This window comes from Amblyraja radiata, chromosome 4 (genome assembly GCF_010909765.2).
Source record: "Amblyraja radiata isolate CabotCenter1 chromosome 4, sAmbRad1.1.pri, whole genome shotgun sequence".
NCBI classification, from domain to species: Eukaryota; Metazoa; Chordata; class Chondrichthyes; order Rajiformes; family Rajidae; genus Amblyraja; species Amblyraja radiata.
The window spans coordinates 93,448,016-93,467,660 of record NC_045959.1 but is presented as its reverse complement, the minus strand read 5'-3'; the positions used below and the strand labels follow the sequence as shown (position 1 = coordinate 93,467,660).

General features: G+C 44.4%; 1 long non-coding RNA gene across 1 annotated transcript; it reads right to left on the bottom strand.

Moving 5' to 3' along the window:
• Positions 1-245: 245 nt before the first annotated feature.
• Positions 246-6,114, bottom strand: LOC116971745. Its single transcript, XR_004411605.1, has 4 exons — positions 6,090-6,114; positions 5,967-5,972; positions 1,052-1,059; positions 246-256 (listed from the first exon to the last, which is right to left on the bottom strand). It is a non-coding gene; the product is annotated as an uncharacterized LOC116971745 (long non-coding RNA).
• Between the last annotated feature and the right edge of the window lie 13,531 nt (positions 6,115-19,645).

Here is a 19,645-nt window from a genome sequence, read left to right as displayed (position 1 = left end):
TAAATACTGCTCTTCCAGATCTCAAAAATGAATAAATACAGTAAAGAGATATGTCAGTTCCCCTAATATTTCAACTTTTTTCCCTTCAATTTATTATCCAGCCTTCCTTGGTTTCTGCTTTCCACTGGATTATGCCCTCCACGCAACTGTGCAGGCATCAGCCCTGCAGATATAACCAAGTCACCTCAAGCTCTCTCAATCAGACTGCAGATGGCTATGAAAATGACTTGCTGTCACAGCCTGTTATTGATCACTTCTCTGTTTCTATTTGGATAACCTTGGATTCAATAGTAGTAAAAACCGCATTGTCTTCCCTGTCATTGACACTTTCATGGCCCTAGCAGTTTAACTTTTGCACAAAATATGTTTGCCTCCTTCTCTACTTGGGCTCCTTTTATTAGATTCTTACCGGCATGTTTTTAGGTGTTGATTGTTCATGTTAACTAAAGCAATTAAGAAGATGGAGGGCACTAGAAACTGCAGATTCAGATTCTTTAATCTCAAACCATAATCCTCCTACCTCCCTTTCTTTTCCCTGCCTCCCATCCCCAATGCAACCTATTTCTCCCATCAGTGCCCAGCATCCCAGTCACTGTGCTCCATTCATCCTACCCCCCTGCTAGGTCATCTCCCATCACTGAGTTCCATATTTCCTTTTGTTCCCCCTCTTTCCCCTGCACCCTGTCCCCTTTCACCCATATCCCTTCCTCCAGCTTTACATTTCACCCTACTGCCAAACCCCCCTTCCACTCACCTACATCCACTTCTTCCTCACCTTGTTTTGCCGCAAATCCCCCTCTTTTTTCCAGCTTCCCCCCACCCTCCCACTTCATTAGTCCCAATATTTTTCACACAGAGAGTTGTGAGTCTGTGGAATTCTCTGCCTCAGAGGGCGGTGGAGGCCGTTTCTCTGAATGCTTTCAAGAGAGAGCTAGATAGGGCCTTTAAAGATAGTGGAGTCAGGGGATATGGGGAGAAGGCAGGAACGGGGTACTGGTTGGGGATGATCACATTGAATGGTAGTACTGGCTCGAAGGGCCGAATGGCCTACTCCTACACCTATTGTCTATTACCCGTTGTCTATTGTCTAATCTGAAAGGTCTTCCCTCCATTCCATCTTCAGACATCACCTAACCTGTTGAGTTCCACCAGTACTTTTTTTTCAACTGTGAAGATTGTTGAATGTTTGAAGGTGGTAGATGTTTCTTAAAAGGCATTTGACAAGATTCCACATGGTAGGTTGAACCAGAATGTTAAGACACATGAGATCTGAGGTGAGCTGGCTAATTGGATCCAAAATTGGCTTGGGGATAGGAGGCAGAGTTTGTGGTGAAAGGATGTATTCTCTGATGAAGTCCAAGATCTGAGGTGTGCAGTAGGGATCAGTGCTTGAACCAATACATATCTTAGAGGTGAATGCAGTAAGTATGACTGGTAATTTTGCAGATGACTGGAAGGTTGGTGGTGTTGTGGATAGTGAGGAAGCTTGGACAAGGTTTAGACTGGCACTGGATTAGATGGAAAGTTGCACAGAGCATTGGCAAGTGAAATTTAATCTTGACAATTGCAAAGTGATGCATTTTGAGAAGTCAAATAGAGGTAGGATGTATTTAGTAAATAGTAATGTTCCAAGGAATTCTGATGAACAGAGGGATCTTTGGATTTAAGTTCATAATTTCTGGAAACACAGGTAGAAAAGGTGGTGAAGAAGGCATATGGCTTGCTTGTCTACGTAGTTAGAGCTTAGAAAATAAGATCAGGGGCATAATGCTACAACTATACACAAAACTGGCTGGACATCATTTGGAGTATTATGTACAGTTCTGGTTGCCACACTATAGTTTAGTTTGGTTCAGAGACTTGAAGTATAGACTAGAGGTAGTCAGCACATCAGCTTCATACCTCATAGTCAACAACTAGCATTTTGTTAACTGTACCAGTTACTTACATTAGGATTCAGACCTCCTACCTTTCTCGAGTCTTAATCAATAACACCCTTTTGACATTTTGCCCGGCTATTGGTATTAGTAATAGGAAGGTATTGAAAGGTAGCAGCCTGTTCAGAATCCAACCTTGTTGATTAAGTCACACAACAGACTTGGTCATGTTCACATTCTGCAAAATTTCATTTCTGAATTTCTCTGGTTCCCTAGCTAAGCCTCTATCTTTAATAAGTTTCACCAAAGTCAATTTTGCAGACAAATCTTGTTGGCATAATAAAACATTTGCATCATTTTAAGCATCTCATTCAAATTATCCACTTGCTCTTTATTAATTTTCCTGTTCAATACTGTATAATGCACTGGCCATTTATTTCAATATACAATACAATACAATACAATACAATACAATACAATACAATACAATACAATACAATATTTATGACATGTCATTTGAACCTCAGTAAGGCTCAAACGAAATTCCGTTTCCACAGCCATACAAACAAAGACAATTTCCTACAGACATACACACAATTCAATTTACAGAAACATCCATCACAGTGAACCCACTGTGATGGAAGGCAAAGTCTTTTATCTCCCCTGTTCTCCATTTCTCTCCCGATGTTGAGGCCCCAGGCGGGCGATGATAAGTCCCACGGCCATTTTAGGCCGTGCCAGGCGATGTACGGCCCCGCTCCCGGTCTAAAAGTCATGAAGTTGGAGCCCCCGGCGGGCGCTGGACTGTCCCACGACCATTAAGCCGCGCCGGGTGATGTACGGCCCCGCTCTGGGTCGTTCCAACCCCGCGACACGGGCTAGAGAAGTCGCGTTGCGGGAGCTCCGGAAAGCGGTCTCCACGCGGACCCGCGAGCTCCCGATGTCCCAGTCCACCGGACCTACGGCTGCAGCTGGAGCCTCCGAGCTTCGTGGTCGGGCCGCAGCAGCGAGTCACCACCGCTCCCCACGCTCCGAGGCCGGCCAGCCCCACGATGGTAAGTCCGCAGCTCCGCAGGCTCCGTGACTGGAGCCCTCTGGTCGTTCAGGCTGGAGGCCGCTCCACGGTGCTAGGCCCCAACGACAATGGAGACCCGACAGGGAAAAGGTCGGGTCTCCCGTGCAGGGAAGAGATTTTTTTAAAGTTTCCCCCTTCCCCCCCCCCCCGCCCCCCACATATACACATTTAAAAACACTATTAAAAAACACAAACAACTACATTTAACTAGACAAAAAATAAAGAATTAATTAGATAGACTATAATAGTCTATAAATAGACTATAAAAATATATAAAAAACTATTAAAAAAAAATAAAAATATTGAAAATATATAAAAAACTATAAAAAAAATATAAAAATATAAAAATAAGAATATAAAATAGACTATAAATTACATAACTATAAAAATAAATCCTATAGGCAGGATAATAAAGGAAACTGTCCTTTCATCTCTTCCCTTACTACCATCCAGAAATCCTAACATTTTTTCCAGAAGCAGCAGCAATTCCCTCTATCCTGGAGTAACCAAATGGAGATTTGGTTACTTTTGTTCAGAACACATCTGACCAGTCTACCAATGTGACCCCAAGCTTCCAATTGTCTGCAACTTTAATTTGCCATCTAACCCCTTCTTTGGCCACTTAAATTTGGGAAGGGTGGGTGGGTGGGGGAAGGGTGTGTGAGTGTAGGGGGTTGTGGGTGAAGGGGGTTTGGGGGAGGGGGGTTGGGGGAGGGGGGTTGTGGGGAAGGTAGGTCTGGGACGGTGAAGGGGGAAGGGTTGTGGGGGGGAAGGGGTGTGGGTGTTGGGCGGTGGGGGGGTGTTGGGGGGGTTGGGGCGGGGTTGGGGGCTGTTAGTTGGGTGTGGTGATGGGGTATGGTGGGGGGGGAGGGGGGTGTTTTTGGAGAGTGGTGGTGCACGTCGCAGATTGCACTCTGCTCATCCCGCACCTTCAGCTTTCGGCCTGACGCAGTAGCTCCCGGTCCCACTCTGCCTTCACTCAGAGGCTTCCGGTTCAACTTAACAGCTCCCGGCTCATGCTGCTCTCTGCCCGCACGCTGCTCATGGACTCAGCCCCGCCTCCAGAGCTTTATTCTTTGTGGGTGCCGGAAGGGGCGTTACCTTCATGGTGACTGACAGGCGAGAAGACCAGCCTGGTGATCTGACGGTTTTTTAAACCTTCATAACTTTTCTAATGTTTCACCGATCGGAAAAAAACTTGGTACACTTGGAGCAGAGGAGAACAGTGAGTAAGGTGACAAAAAAGTCCTAGCAATATAGGTTAGAGCTTTTGCGCAAATTTAAAGAAAACGCAAACCGGAAGAGGACAAGATGAGAGTTTTAGTAATAGTATAGATAGATAGGTTAGGTCTTTTTCATGGAGGTTCCCTGCTGCATACTGTAGACATATGACTATCACTATAACTCTTACTCTTCCTCTGACTAATCAACCACCTAATTAAGCCATTAGCACCTTCAATTCCATTAGCCGTTGTTATTTGCATCATCTTTTGCAGTTGTTTTTGCAGCTCTCCAATCTGAAATGTGTATGCCAATGTGTACAAATAGGTTTTCTCTGCTGAAGGGGATGCTTGACAACGCATGCAACTGAGTGAAATAATTTGTTGCTGGAGAAAATAATGATAAAAAATATTAGACTCTTGTCCATCTCTGTCCCACTTTGGAAAAATAAGCTGGTACAAAAAGCAAAAGAAGAAACCGCTTGATTTTATTAATCTGCAGTATATCAATACAAATAAATAGGCTTCCTTAAAATATCCACTATAACAGTGTGGACCATTTGTAGTTTCCTTGGATAAACAAGCACTTGTCGATATTGCAAGAATACAAATCAGGCATATCAAATCCAAAATGCTGTGTGGAAGAGATTGAAAATGAAAATGATTTTTTTTTCTGAATTTGTGTTAATATAGAAGAATAAAGGTTGATCAGACCCCATTCAATCTTTCTAAATTACAGAAGCTGGCAACCTGAACATTGTGCTTGTTCAAAGATACACCAACTTCATGTAGCAAATTGACAAACAATAAAGATGAAATGTATGTAATTTGTCAGTTTGGGTCAGTGCATCTCAAAATAAGTGGTTGGCCATTCAAACAAGGCCATTCACACTTCAGACAAGGTGTGTTTAATATTTGGAATTCACTAACCAAGAGAACTGTGGAGACTTGATCACAGAGTACAGAGATTATTTGATTTTTAGATGCTACAGGAATTAGAAGATGTAGGGTTACTGAAGGGCTGCACAGTCGCATAGATAGTAGAGTTGCTGCCTCATAGCTCCAGTGACAATAGTGCATGATGGATCACCTTGCATAACCCACAACATTTTATCTTTCTAATTGTGTTTTGTACTAATGCCATTTTTTTACTGTCTTGCAAAAATCTGTGTGTATTTTATGTTTCATTTATGTTTTTTCATGTTATGTGCGAGTGACTGCCAAAAATAATATTTTCATTGAAATTGTATCTCACTGTACTTAGGCATATGACAATAAACTTGCCTCCATTCTGGCTTAACCTGATATCTGATGCTATTCTGTGCAGTTTGCCTGTTCTCCTGGGGACCTCATGGGATTCCCCCTCAGTTCCCTAGTTTGCTCACAAATTCTTAATGTGGAATGTGTGGATTAGCAAATTAGTTAACCATTGTAAATTGCCAGGTGGCGTGCTCCTGTTATTATTTTTTACTAGACTAAGTGGGACCCGTTGGGTCCCTGTCACATGGGAGGCCTGGTCCCCCAATGCAACCCGCTCCCCAATGCAATATTCCATCACTCACCCCTTCCCCCAATGCAACCCGTCCCTCCAATGCAATATTGCACAACTCACGCATAGCCCCCAACTGCGCAGGCACGGCTCATTTCCTCTCAGCCCCCAGTACTCCCTACCCCTCCTCTTCACCCTCCCTCTTCTTTCCCCTCTCCTTCTCCCCTTCCCCAATCCCTCCCTCACCTCTCCCTCCCTCTCATTTCCCCTACCCTCAGTCACTCCCTCCCTCACTCCATAACTACTCTCCCCTCCTTACACCCCTCCTTTCCCTCTATCCCCCACACCTCACCTCCCCCATAATTCCCCCCACCATCCCACCTGACCTCTTCCACTGCCCTCCTCTCCCTCTATTCCCCACTCCCTACGTCCCCCATTCCTCCTTCCTCTGCCTGTATTACCCCTCCTCCCCCACTCTCCTCACCTCCCCCACTTTCCTTCTCTTCCTCCCTACCCCTTCCTCTCAATCCCCCCACGCTCCACGTCACCTCTCCAGGATCTTTCCTCTCTCCGCCTCCCCTCCCCTAATCTCACCCTCACCTCTCCCTCCCTCTCCTTTCCGACTACCCTCTGTTACTCCATTCCTACCTCCCTCCATCCATAAAAAGCAGCACCTGCAGTTCCTTCCTCCACAGGTCATTCATTGTTAGCTGTGGTTTAGATCCCGTTGACTTGACGATTGGACCAGTTTGCATTTTGTGTGTGTGTGTGTGTGTGTGTGTGTGTGTGTGTGTGTGTGTGTGTGTGTGTGTGTGTGTGTGTGTGTGTGTGTGTGTGTGTGTGTGTGTGTGTGTGTGTGTGTGAGTTACTCAAACTCCACGGAAACTGCTCGGCCACCCTGCAACCCAACTCTCAGTCCCTCCCTCTGCCTCGGCCCGTCCCTGTCCTGTCCGCATGCCCGCTGCTGCCGCTTGACCCGGCCCCGCCTTACGCACCCGCCTGCCTGCTCGCTGCCGCCGACGGGCCACGTGGGGGATGGAGTCAGTGTTCGTCACGGTGGGCACCATGAGTTTCGATGAGCTGGTGGAGAAGATCTCCTCTGAGAATGCCGTGAGGGTGAGTTACTCCAACGGCGGCAGCGGAGGAGACAGACCCAGGGGGACGGGTAGACGGGACCGCCATTGCCGCAGAGGGCGGGCGGGGGAGAGGGGTGAGTGATGATGGAGAGAGACAGGACCAGGGCCTCCACTGAACCTCCCCGCGCGGTCGCCGCCGGTGGTGGGGGAGACGATAGACAAGTTACTGTGAGGAGGGGAGAGAGGAGTTTGTGAGTGAGGCGGGACAGGCCGCCGCCGGTGGGGCAGGAAGGGGTGTCACCATCCTGGCTGTGGCATTGAACAACAGGAGAAGAGACCAATCTGCGTGGCGCAGGCTGAAGGAATCTGCGCACACGCGGTTTTTAACATTTTTAAACCTAGATAACTTTTACAATATACCACCGATTGGAACAAAACTTATTGCACTCGCAGCACAGGTGAACGGTGAGTAACTGGTTGAAACATTTAGCGCTATCGCGTACCATTTTTGCGCAAATAGAAAAACCCAGCAAATCGGATGAGCACAGATCAGAGTTTTAGTTATGTATAGATGTTCTGATGTTTTTGGTGTGGAATTGAAATAAATGGCCTGTTGTCCAAAGTATTAAAAGCGTACTCCATAAGATAATCATGTCAAACTGATACTTTATGTGACATCATCAAATGTTCTCAGTTGCTGGCAGTTTTTGAAATTTTCCATTATTGGGTTTAAAGAGTACAGTCTTTAAACATTTTTTCAATCTTTTGAAGTGCAGGATTATCTTGTTTCTACATAGAAACATAGAAACATAGAAAATATGTGCAGGAGGAGGACATTTGGCCCTTCGAGCCAGCACCGCCATTCATTGTGATCATGGCTGATCGCCCCCAATCAATAACCCGTGCCTGCCTTCACCCCATATCCCTTGATTCCACTAGCCCCAAGAGCTCTATCTAACTCTCTCTTCAATCCATTCAGTAATTTGGCCTCCACTGTCCTCTGTGGCAGGGAATTCCACAAATTCACAACTCTCTGGGTGAAAAAGTTTTTTCTCACCTCAGTCTTAAATGCCCTCCCCTTTATTCTAAGACTGTGGCCCCTGGTTCTGGATTCGCCCAACATTGGGAACATTATTCCTGCATCTAGCTTGTCCAGTCCTTTTATAATTGTATATGTTTCTATAAGATATCCCCTCATCCTTCTAAACTCCAGTGAATACAAGCCTAGTCTTTTCAATCTTTCCTCATATGACAGTCCCGCCATCCCAGGGATCAATCTCGTGAACCTACGCTGTACTGCCTCAATCATAAGGATGTCCTTTCTCAAATTAGGAGACCAAAACTGTACACAATACTCCAGGTGTGGTCTTACCAGAGCCCTATACAACTGCAGAAGTACCTCTTTACTCCTATACTGAAATCCTCTTGTTATGAAGTCCAACATTCCATTAGCTTTCTTCACTGCCTGCTGTGCCTGCACGCCAACTTTCAGTGATTGGTGCTCAAGGACACCCAGGTCTCACTGCACCTCCCCCTTACCTAACCTAACCACATTGAGATAATAATCTGCCCCCTTGTTTTTGCTGCCAAAGTAGATAACCTCACATTTATCTATATTATACTGCATCTGCCATGCATCTGCCCACTCACTCAACCTGTCCAGGTCACCCTGCAACTTCCTAACATCCTCTTCACAGTTCACACTGCCAACCAGCTTTGTGTCATCCGCAAACTTGCTTGTGTTGCTCCTAATTCCCTCTTCCAAATAATTAATATATATGGTAAACAGTTGCGGCCTCAACACCAAGCCTTGCGGCACTCCACTCGCCACTGCCTGCCATTCTGAAAAGGACCCGTTCACTCCTACTCTTTGCTTCCTGTCTGCCAAAGAATTTTCTATCCACGTCAACACCCTACCCCCAATACTATGTGCTCTAATGTTAGTCACCAGTCTCCCGTGCGGGACCTTATCAAACGCTTTCTGAAAGTCTAGATACACTACTCCCCTTCATCCATTTTACCTGTCACATCCTCAAAAAATTCCAGAAGATTCGTCAAGTTTCTCCAGGAATACTTTGCGGTTTCCTTTAATATTTACCTTATTTTGCAAAAGAGAATGAGATTTAGTACATGAGATGGTTGGTCAATTTGATCCTGCTCTTATGCACTTATCCATCAATATGTAACCAGATAATTATACCTTTACATTTTGGAGATGTCCTCATTCTTTTGGGAACGGGGGTTCCCTCTTCGACTATAGATGAGGCTCTCACCAGAGTTTCCCACTCCGCTCCCACCCCCCATCCCCCCACTCGTAACAAGGACAGAGTCCAACTTGTCCATACCTTCCACCCGACAAGCCGTCGCATACAATATGTAATCCTCCGCCATTTTTGCCACCTCCAACGGGATCCCACCACTGGCCACATCTTCCCATCTCCTCCCCTTTCTGCTTTCCACAGAGACTGTTCCCTCCATAAATCCCTGGTCAATTTGTCCCTTCCCACCCAAGCCACCCCCGCCCCTGGTACTTTCCCTTGCAACAGCAAGAAATGTTACACTTGTCGCTTTACTTGTCCTCGACTCCATTCAAGGACCCAAGCCGTCTTTCTAGGTGAGGCAGAGGTTCGCCTGCACCTCCTCCAACCTCGTCTATTGCATCCACTGTTCCAGGTGTCAACTGCTTTACATCAGTGAGACCAAGTGCAGGCTTGGCGATCGCTTCGCCCAACACCTCCTCTCAGTTAGCATTAACCAACCTGATCTCCCGGTGGCTCAGCACTTCAACTCCCCCTCCCAATCCAATTCCGTCCTTTTTGTCCTGAGCCTCCTCCCTGGCCAGAGCGAGTCCCACCGCAAATTGAGGAGCAGCACCTCATATTTTGCTTGGGTAGTTTACAGTATGATCATTAACTTCTCCAATTTCAGGTAGTCCTTGCTTTCTCCCTTCTTCTCCTCCCCTTCCCAGCTCTCCCACAGCCTACTGTCTCCACCTCTTCCTTTCTCTTTCCCGCTCCCACCCCCCCGACATCAGTCTGAAGAAGGGTCTTGACCCAAAACATTGCCGATTCCTCCGCTCAATAGATGCTGCCTCACCCGCTGAGTTTCTCCAGCATTTATGTTTACATTTTGGAGGTTATTTAGGGATAAATTAGAATACTGATAAAAGTAAAATTGGTAAATATACAATTGGTTATTCCTATTTTTATTCCAATTTAAATAGGCTGGAGTATAATGATTGATAATTTACCTGTTTTATGTTATCACTCAAGATTTGTTTAATTAAGTTTGGATCTTAGCAGACTTGGCTCAGATTTCTATGCCCTCATGGAGTTGGATGAGAAGGTAATTGCTTAATGTTACCAACTTGTCATCAAGGTAATGGATATCCCACACCTTTGTTCTATTTCAACAAAGTCTACCGTCTATGTTAGAGATTGATAAAAGCCCAGAATGGAAATACACCATTTGAAAGAAAGGGAATCATTTGCATAATGTGATGATGACCCACAGGTTTTTGTGGTGAAGTAATTTTTATTTAAAGTTTAACTATTTTAGGAAGTGCTGTAATTTACCCTGTCAAGCACAATGCATTTGGGTTTGTGTGGTATTCTGTTCTTGATATTTTAATTTACATAGTGCTAAATAATGCATCCAAATGTTTTCAATCTTGTCCATTGGAGCAGCTTTCACAGGTAGTTCAGGTATTAGAAATGGCCCCTTGTTTGCCACTATGGCAGTAACCCTCATGTTCATTCCATTACTCTCCTATGCTAAGCCAAGTAATGTTTGGATAATTCTTGCGTAGGAACCCAACCAACATAGGAAGCTCCATGTTCTGATAATTCTTAGTTCTTTAGATTCCTACACAAAAAAAAGTTACATTGACCTGTATCTAACTCAGAATATACTGTATTCAGTCTGCATGTGCTCATTCACTAAACCAGATTAAATAATCTTGCTCTTAATGTACAACTTGTCAGAATGAACCTCTCTACCACTGTCATGTCATAGGCAACACATGGTTTAGATTATAGGCCTATGAAACAAATAAATAAACCTTGGTAAATACCAATGCAAAATACCCAATAAGGACCTCACCCACTTCCTCTGGCTCCAGAAATGTATTGCCTTATTTGCCCTTGAATGGACATACCCTTTCCTTGCCTAATGTACATATAATGTACATATAATGTACATATAATGTACATATATAATGTACATGTAAAATGCCTTGGGATTTTTCCAAATTCCACTTGCTAATCAAATGTCATCCCTCCAACATCCTTGTTTAAGTCAATTCCTCTTTCCTTATATTCCTCCCGAGTCTTGTTTGATTTCAACTACATAAAACTTACAAATGCTTCCTTTTCTTTTCGCACTAATCTTACGATATTTCTTGTTATCCAAGGTTCCCAAACCTTGCCATTCTTATGTTTCATCCTCTCAGGACATAATGGTCCTGAACTGTAATTGGCCATTAATGGATTCTAATATGTCAGATGTGGATTTATCATTGACAGTGACTTCCAAACTACTCTATCCAATTCCAGCACAATACGGTTATAAATAGCCTATCCCCAATTTTGTAATTTCACTTGAGGATGTCCTATTCTTATCCATAACTAATTTAAAACATAATGAATTATGGCCACACTTCCCAAAATGTTCCTTCACTGAAACTTTGATCACCTGGCCAGGCTCATTTCCCAATATAAAGTCTAGTACTATCCTGTCCTGAGTTGTGCTATCTAAGATCTGTTTCAAGAAACCCTCCTGGATGCAAAATTACCCAATGCCCAGATGCTGTACGAGTGCTGAAGACTCTCAGTAGCATCTGCTACTGTTTTCTGGTGAAGAAGTTGAAATGAAAAATATTTAACTAGGTTGCATGGGGCATCTTGGTCAGCATGGACTAGTTGGGCCAGTGAGTCTGTATCCCTGCTGTATGATGTAATCACTTTAGTTTAGTTTAGTTTATTGTCACATGTACCAAGGAAGAGTGAAAAGCTTGTTGTTGTGTGCATCGAGTCAGCGGAAAGACTATACATGATTACAATCAAAACTTGAAAGGGAAATAACAGTTCTACCTTAAGGATAAGGCTTTTAAATTCCTTTGCAATCTTTTCTGAATGAGTTTTGCCTATTTAAAAGGACAAAGCTAATTAGCTGAGAAATTGTAAATATCCTTTTGAATTATAATCATTCATTTGTCCTCCTGCCCAGAATACTCTTGGATATTCAGTTGCATGTTGACCAGTTGCGGGGTTTGCGTGGCTGAATATTTGCGTTCAAAACAACAGAAAGTTATGAAATAATTCAACAGGTCAGGCAGAACCTGATGAAAGATTGTAGACTTAAAATGTTGACTCTGCTTCTCTCTCTGGGGATGCTGCCTTGACCTGCTGAACATTTCTGTTTTTGCTTTGGATTTCAGCATCTGCAGTGTATTGCTCCAATTAATTGCTCCCCTACTTCTCCAACCCTAAGCCAAACTCAATCCACATTCTTACAACAAACACTTTCACTTTGAAAAGTAGTTTACTGGAAAGGATGCAACTAAGCATTCCAGCATGCAACTGGATTTGTACCCAATACTTGCAAAATCTGTCCCATCTTAGCTATTGCCGGAACTAACTTTGATGTGCACAGTGGTTGAGGGTGGGTTAGGAAAGGTTCAAAAAGGTTATGGTCAGTGGAATAATTATTAATTATGTTAAGGATGAGCACATTCATGCATATTTAGACATGGGTGAAAGATTTAATAGGAACGACAGGCAACTTCTTCACAGAGGGTGGCAGGTATTTGGTATGAGCTGCCAGAGGAGATAGTTGAGGCAGGTACTATAAAAGCATTTGAAATATATTTGTACAGGTACAAAGATAGGAAAGGATCAGAGGGATATGGGCCAAACATGGGCTTGGATGGGGCATCTTGGTCAGCATGAACCAGTTTGCCTAAGTGGCCTGTAGTTGTTCTGCATTGCTCTATGACTCCTTATTTAATGTGTATTCAACATGCCGTTCCAATCGCAGTCAGAGTTTAATTATTTGGCATTCTGTGCTGTGCCTTTCTTCTGAGTCCATTTCTAAGATAATACTGGCAATCAAGATTGTCATTGTTAGGAAGAAAGGGTTAACATTTACTTTACCATAATGTATACCATCACAAAATGCATACAAAGGAAACATCTACATTTATAGCATAAGCATTTTGGTGATAAGATAAACAACTAGTAATCAGGCATTTAAGTGACAAGTGTTTCATTTTTCCTTTAGGTGTACTGTTCAACAACAGCAGCTTAAAGAAAATGCATCTCAATTCCAGGCGACACATCAAGATGTTGCAGAGTGGGTTCACTGTTTGCAGTTTAAATCATTCATTGTATACTTTTCTCTGGTGACTCATTTCAAATAAATCTGCGGTCATCTGTTGAGATTGCAATGCTGGGTGTGTACACAAAGCAGACCCACAGTGTTCAGATGTACTGATGAGAGCTCTGTTCATAGTACATCCAGGAATCAAATGGGCAGATTTGGATGTACATGAGAGCAGTAATACTGGCATTCGTGTCATGTGTGAATCATATGTGATTCTGTAACAAGCAGACAGGCATATATTATAAACCCAGCAGTCATTATTTATTTAGAAGGAAGCCTGCATTTATTTGAAAAAAGCCTAAGATCAATAGCATCTCCTCCTTCATCAATTTTTTTTGTCTTCCATTTTTCTTCCTTTCTTGAAGGATTTCATTCCCAAGCGAGCTATGGTTTCTGGTAGTGGAGCCACCCTCTGATACATAGGATTGATTCGGTACTGTGAGTTTATTAGATAATTCATTGTGGAGCATATTGTAGTCAGAGTTGATTTTTTTCTTCAACAGTACCAGGCAGCTTACATTATCCCCATAAATTAAGACCCAAAGTACTGGAATATCTCAACGGGTCAGGCAACATCTCTGAAGAACATGGATATATTTGGCTTGCTCAGTCTGAAGAAAGGGACCCAACACGAAATGTAACCTATCCATGTTCTCCAGAGATGCTGCCATATTCACTGTTACTCTTTGTGGTTTTTTTCCCATAAAGTAGCATCTGCGTTTCCTTGCCTCTACAAACCCATAAATTAGTTAGCTTGCAACAATTAGTGTACAAGGGCACCAAGATCCCTTTGCACATCAGCCTTTCCCAATCCATCCATCTATCTATCTATCTATCTATCTATCTATCTATCTATCTATCTATCTATCTATCTATCTATCTATCTATCTATCTATCTATCTATCTATCTATCTATCTATCTATCTATCTATCTATCTATCTATCTATCTATCTATCTATCTATCTATTAATATATAAAACTGTCGCCCCATCCGTCCGGCTGGCGTCCGGATCCCTTTCTGCCTTTCGATTCGTTCCCGCCGTGTGATGTCACAATGCCCGATGCTCGCAGATGTCCAATCGCAATGCCCGACGATTAAGGGGGTATCTTATAGAAACGTATAAAATTCTTAAGGGGTTGGACGGGCTAGATGCAAAAAAAATTGTTCCGGATGTTGGGGAAGACCAGAACAAAGGGTCAAAGTTTAAGGATAAGGGGGAAAGCAGAATCACCGACATCTTTTCCATTTCGGTAGAGATTTCACTTTTCTTTCTAAGTATCCGCACCTCATTACATTTCATCGTGTTTAAGTGCACGTTTTTAATCAAATCCTTCTCCCCCCCCCCCCCACCCCAATATTTTAAAAATAAACTGGCTTCTCACCCATAGAATCAGCACCAGCCCCAGCCCCTGGTGAACGTTCCACCGTGTGATGTCACAATGCCCGATGCTCACAGATGTCCAATCGGAATGGATTCATTTACATATGCCTTTGCAGGAGCACAAGCACTTGGTGAACGTTCCATTGTGTGATGTCACAATGCCCAATGTTCAAATACATTGTTGCCATAGAGGGAGTACAGAGAAGGTTCACCAGACTGATTCCTGGGATGTCAGGACTTTCATATGACGAAAGACTGTATAGACTCGGCTTGTACATGCTAGAATTTAGAAGATTGAGGGGGTATCTTATAGAAACGTACAAAATTCTTAAGGGCTTGGACAGGCTAGATGCAGGAAAATTGTTCCGGATGTTGGGGAAGACCAGAACAAGGGGTCACAGTTTAAGGATAAGGGGGAAATCCTTTAGGACAGAGATGAGAAAAACATTTTTCACACAGAGAGTGGTGAATCTCTGGAATTCACTGGCACAGAAGGTAGTTGAGGCCTGTTCATTGGCTGTATTTAAGAGGGAGTTAGATGTGGCCCTTGTGGCTAAAGGGATCTGGGGGTATGGAGAGAAGGCAGGTACAGGATACTGAGTTGGATGATCAGCCACGATCATATTGAATGGCTCGAAGGGCCGAATGGCCTACTCCCGCACTTAATTTCAATGGTTCTATGTTTCCCTCTATTCACCCCTCTCCCTCTCCCACCCATCCCTCTCTCCCCCACCTCCCTTCCCTCTCTACGCCACCCCCTTCCCTCTCTCCACCCGCCCCCTTCCTCCTACCCCTCTGTCCCTCTTCCATCACTCCCCCTACCCCTCTCCACCTCCCTCCCCACTCTTCCACCTCTCCCCCTTCCCCCTCCACTCTCCCTCCCCACTCTTTCCCCTCTCTCCCCCACCCCTCTCCCCCTCCCTCCCTCCTCCCCTACCTCCCCATCCTCCCCCTCACCCACATCTCTCTCCCCATCCCCCTCTCTCACCCCCTACCCCGCTCTCCTTTCCCTCCCAAATCTGTCCCGTTTCCTCCACCTCCTCTCCCCTCCCTCCCCTCTTCACATCCCCCCTCCCCCCACCTGTGTGTTTGGGGGGTGGTTAATGTGAGTTTGATGCCGCAGCCCCCCCCCCCCCCCCCCCCCCCCCGCAAAACGCTGTTGGGGAAACAGACCCAACGGGTCTGCACTTGGTCTAGTCTCATTTAAAACCCAGGTTTCCTGGTTTGTCTACTAAAGTAGATGGGCTCATATTTTCCACATTATATTACTCTGGTATGTTCTTGACTTGCAGCTGGTAGTCACTAGAATGTCTCAAAGTTTCATTACATTATCCTCCCTACTCACAATCATCCAGCTTACATGGTTTACCGTACATGCCTTGTTTCCATGGAGAATTGAACCGATCCAGATATTTGGTGAGTACTAGGAAACAGATCATCTAAACCTACCCTCCTTGAAGAGAAGATAGAAAAAAGGAAAATCATGTTTTTTTTTTGGAATGAAAGAAGCCATTGCAACAGGCCATAAGCAAATTTAACTTCAATTGCCGTTTGTATCCAAGATTTTAACTTTTGGCTCAGTTGATTGGAAATATCACAGCAGTGAAAAGCAAATGAAAAGATTTGAAAAAAAATATTTCCTACTATAATTTATGTTTTAAACAGATTCCATGCAGGAAATCCAAGTTTTCAACCACCCTTTGGGGAAAATAAACACATTTAAGGAAGTTTTTTTCCCCCAGCAGACCTTTGGTCTAGCTATAGTGACTGGAATTGACTGCTGACCCAGTTTTCCATTTGTTGAGAGATTCTACACAGCAGCAGAAGTGCTGAGGGGCAGGAAACAATTCCTGGCAAAATGTTACAAGTTATTTTAATTATATCTTCTTGAGAGAAGTTAAACGATTTGAACTTTGCTGCTTCACATGTTTCTCTTTCCTTTCTTTTTTACTTAACCTCAAATCCCTAAGAAAGCTAATCTTGCCTGGCCACTGGGAAGTCAGTCTACTCATCCCTTTAGACATGTAGTGTCACATGCAGCACATTGTTCAGGCCCCCCATTATCAGTAAATGCTCTTTCTTCTACTTGTCTTCAGAAAAAGCCAGGAAGAAAATTCCTGTTCAATTGCTGAAGAACAACATGCATAATTAAGACAAGACAGTAAAAAAAAATCAAGACTGTCAAGAGCATTTAATTGTCATATGCACCAGCATTGGAACTATGACATTCTTACTTGCTGCAATTTAACAGACCTGGATTAAAGGGATACAGTTGTAAGGAGAGGTTGGACAAACTTGTTTTGTTTTCTTTGCAATTTCAAAGGCTGGGGGGAGACCTGATAGATGTTTATAAAATGACAACAGTCATAGGGTAGACAGTCGGAAGCTATATCCTAGGAGGAAATGTCAAATAGATGCTGGCTTGCGTTGTAGGGAGAGATTGAATAGGTTGGGACTTTTTTTCTTTGGCGCGCAGGAGGCTGATGGGTGACTTTATTGAGGTTTACAAGATTAGGAGCGATCTGGATAAAGTGAATGCTCACAGTCTTTTTCCCAGTGTAGAGAATTCTAAAACCAGAGGCTTAAGGTGAGTAGGGAGAGATGAAAGTAGGACCTCAGGGCACCATTTTCTTTCACTCAGAGAATATCCATATCTTGAATGCGCTGCCATAGGAAGGTATAGAAGTGCAATAATTACTACTTTCAAAAGACATTTGTACTTACATTCAGATTAGAAGGGTTTAGAGAGAATTAGGCCATATACAGGCAAATTGAGGGCTTGAGCTATTGGGAGAGGTTGGGCAGGCTACGACTTTTTTCCTTGGAGCGCAAGAAGATTAGGGATGATCTTTTAGAGGTATATAAAATAGGGGAATAAATAGGGTAGAAGCACAAAGTAATTTACCTCGAGTAGGGGTATCAAGAACCAGAGAACATATGTTTGTGAGAGAGAAAGGTTTAATAGGAACCTGAGGGGAAACTTCTTCACACAGAGGGTGCTGGGTACATGAAATAGGCTTCCAGAAGAGGTAGTTGAGGCAGGTATTATAACAACATTTAGTTGACATTTGGACAGGTGTATGGATAGGAAAGGTTTAGAAGGATATGGGCCAAATGCAGGCAGGTGAGACTAGTACAGGTGCACAACCTTTTATCCGAAGATCTAAATAACGAAAACTTCCGAATAGCGGACATTTTTTCGGTCCTTGAAGAAAGGTCCTTGAAAACGTTCGCCGAGGGCGGCCTGCAGAGGTGACAGCGGAACCTCCGGTCGGTCCTCCAACAAAGGGGAACTAAATCCCCATTCGTAAAAGAGAAGGTGAGAGTATATTGGGTGAGTGTATATTGCGCGGGAGGGTAGGAATCATTGTAAATCATTGCTTAAATGTTAGTCAGTTAGTTTGGTGGGCTTTTGGGGGGAACTTTAATTCTTAGTCCCCTACCTGGTCGGAGAAGCGGGGAGCGGGCAATGCCTTACCGGGTCGCCGTGCAGTAAGCTCCGGACCGCTGTGCCGCGGCTCCCAACATCGTGGAGCTGGGGCTGTGGCCGGCTGCGCTGGATTTGGATTTGTAGCGCCGCGCAGCCACGGGTAGAGTTCGCCGTGGTCGGAGCTACAACCGGCGCCGCCCGTGGCCGGACCACCGCAGCTCCACGATGTTGGGAGTCGGCGGCCCACAGCGGTCCGGGCTGCGGTGGTCCAGCCACGGGCGGCGCCGGTTGTAGCTCCGACCACGGCGAACTCTACCCCTGGCTGCGCGGCGCTACAAATCCAAATCCAGCGCGGCCGGACACCCGCAGCCCCAGCTCTGTGATGTGGGAGCCGCGGCACAGTACTGCACGGCGACCCGGAAAGGCATTGCCCGCTCCCTGCCTCTCTGACCAGCCAGGGGACTAAGAATTAAAGTTCCCCCCTTCACCCCCACCACATAAAATCCCTCCAAACTAACTGACTAACATTTAAGCAATGATTTACAATGATTCCGCGGTCTCCGGGGAGGAGGCAGCCGCTCCAGACTTTCCAAGCCGCCAGCGCTACCTACCTAATCTACGCTAAAAATCTTCCATTCCGAAACCCGAAAATGTCCGATATCCGAAATGTGTCTGGTCCCAAGGCTTTCGGATAAAAGGTTGTGCACCTGTATAGGCATCTTGGTCGGCGTGGGCAAGTTTAGCTGAAGGGCCTGTTTATATGCTGAATGACTCTAAACCAAATGGGACCAGCCTAGAATGCCAACGTGATCAGCATTGTCAAGGTGGGCTGAAGGGCCCATTTCCATGCTGTATAGCTCTACAAATCTATGACTAAAGGACATAGCTTCAAGGATAGAGGGGGAAAGTTTAAAGGAGAGGTGTGGGGTATTTTTAATATAGAAAGTGTTAGGATCCTGAAACGCACTGGCAGGGGTGATAGTGGAAGCAGATATGATAGCAGCATTTTAAGAAACTTTTGGATAGATACATGAATATGCAAGGATTGGATGGATATGGAGCATATGCAGTCAGAAGAGATGGGTTTACTTACATTATATTTAGCACCGATGTCATTGGCTGAAGGGTTGGTACAGATCTATGTTCTAACACCTTCAACAAGCAATCAATATTGGCTTTGTGAATTACATCTGTACCTTGAGAATTAATGTATCATAAAATAATTTTCACAATGAGATTCTTCATTGAGGTAGTTAGGTGGTATTTTATGTATATCAGAATCAGAATCAGAATCAGAATCAGAATAGTACTTTATTTGCCAAGTATGTTTTGCAACATACGAGGAATTTCATTTGCCAAGTCAGTCATACAAATAAAAGTAATGGATCACTCAAAACATATTTTAACATGAACATCCACCACAGTGACTCCTACACGTTCCTCACAGTGATGGAAGGCAAAATAAAGTTAGTCTCTTCCCTTTGTTCTTCCGCGGTCAGGGGCCTTGAGCCCTCCGTTGACGGGACGATCTTGACTCCCATATCTGGTGGCCTTTGGGCCCTCCGCGTGAGGTGATCAACTCCTGCATCGGAGGGATGTCAGCTCCCCGCGCTGGATGATCAAACCTCATGTCGGGGCTGGTCGAACCTTCTGCGACGTTGGAGCTCCCAACTCGGCCTCTCCTGAGACTGCGAGCCCTCAATGGTAAGTCTGC